This window comes from Microtus ochrogaster, unplaced genomic scaffold, assembly GCF_000317375.1.
Source record: "Microtus ochrogaster isolate Prairie Vole_2 unplaced genomic scaffold, MicOch1.0 UNK115, whole genome shotgun sequence".
NCBI lineage: Eukaryota > Metazoa > Chordata > Mammalia > Rodentia > Cricetidae > Microtus > Microtus ochrogaster.
Genome location: NW_004949213.1, coordinates 813,185 through 815,138, shown reverse-complemented (window position 1 = coordinate 815,138; position 1,954 = coordinate 813,185).

Below are 1,954 nucleotides of genomic sequence, written 5' to 3'. Positions count from 1 at the left end.
CATGTGTGTGTGCACGCACACACACAAATAAAAATGTAAATTTAAAATAATTGCATTAGATTATTACTATGGGTTTCTTTCCCAGGATACTCATACACAGCCGACACCTCCTCACAAAGCCAAGCTCACCACTTGCTGAGGGCGACCTGGCATTTCAGACTCCTCTGTCTCTACTTTTCTAGTGTCGGCATTACGGATATATCCGCATGTCTGGAGTTTGAGAAATGTTGGAGACTGGATCCAAGGCTTCATGTATGGCAGACAAACACTCCATAAACTAAGCTACATCCCAGCCCTCAAATAGGAAAGACTTTCACAAACTGATGACCTTTGCGGGCCTTCACATGTGGTGTATTGGGTTTCTCTAATCAATTAGAAATACTAAACTAGGAGCATTCAAAGGGCAGAGGTAGGCAGATCTCTGAGTTCAAGGCTGTCCTGGTCTACTGAGTGAGTTCCAGGATGGCAGGACTACACAGAGAAACCCTGCTTGAAAAAAAAAAAAAGAAAAGAAAAAAAAATATTTAATTAGGAGCTCAAGAGAAGGCTGCAGGGTTAAGAGCTTTGCTGAGTTTGCAGATAGCTCGGGTGCAGTTCCTAGCACCACACGGCGGCTCACAGCCACATGTAACGTCAGTTCTGGGGATCCAGCACCCTCTTCTGATCTCCAAGAGCACCTGTGTTTGAGTGGTGCACACAAACCCACTCAAACACACAAAAAATAAATAAATCTTTTTTTTTGTATTTTTTGTATTTTTGAGACAGGGTTTCTCTGTGTAACAGTCCTGGCTGTCCTGGAACTCACTTTGTAGACCAGGCTGGCCTCAAACTCACTCACTGAGATCTACTCGCCTTTGCCTCCCAAGTGCTGGGATTAAAGGCATGCACTACCACTGCTTCGCCAAATAAATCTTTTAAAACATATTGAATTAAAAAAACATATTGAATTAAGCTGGGCATGGTGGGCATGGTGGCACACACCTTTAATCCCAGCTCTAGGGAGGCAGAGGCAGGCAGATTCCTGTGAATTCAAGGCCCACCTGGTCTGCGGAGTGAGTTTCAAGACAGTCAAGCCACACAGAGAAATCCTGTCCTGAATAACAAAAACAAACAAACAAACAAACAAACAAACTCAAGCCCAAACCCAGCATGGTGAATGAGGCACCAGTGGTGACACATGCTCGTAACCCAGCACCCGTGAGGCTAAGGCAAGAACTGGGAATGTGTGGCCATCGGGGCCACTTAGCCAAACCCTGTATCACATAAGGTGCATATGTTATATAGATACATACATGTGTATTCGTTGACAGCATATCAAGAGCTGTTTCTGGAATCCTAGATCTTCTGTTAGTTGAACAAAGTCTGTAAAGTTAGCCACCATGTCGAGGCAGTGGTCTTAGGAATAGGGCGGGCCCAGTTTACCCTCCTTTCCGTCCTTAGCAGTTTCTTCCCACCTCTAAAAGGATCCTAGTTTTTTGCTGTTTGTGTGTGTGTGTGTGTGTGTGTGTGTGTGTGTGTGTGTGTGTGTGTGTATGTGTTTTGTTTTTCCTGAAGAGCAGCCCTGGGGAAACCAGACAGCACCCCCCTGGTGGAAGAGTTTAGAATTTGCCTCTTCCTTTCCATAAAAGATTTTCAGAGATTATCCAATCAGAGAAATAAAAGGGCAGGATACAACCAATCAAAATTGAGTGAGGGGCTAAAATTCAACCAATGTGGATGGAGTGCTCTCCAAATAAAAAAAAAGTTTTTTTGTTGAAGCAACAACAACAACAAACAAACAAAAAACCAAACAAGACACTTTGGGGTTTCATTTTTGTTTTTGTAGGGCTGGGGGATTCTAGGCAGGGGCTCTACCACTGAGAATCCTCACTGGGGGATTCTAGCCAGAGGCTCTACCACTGAGCCACACCCCAGCCCCTCACTGGGGGATTCTATGCAGGGGCTCTACCACTGA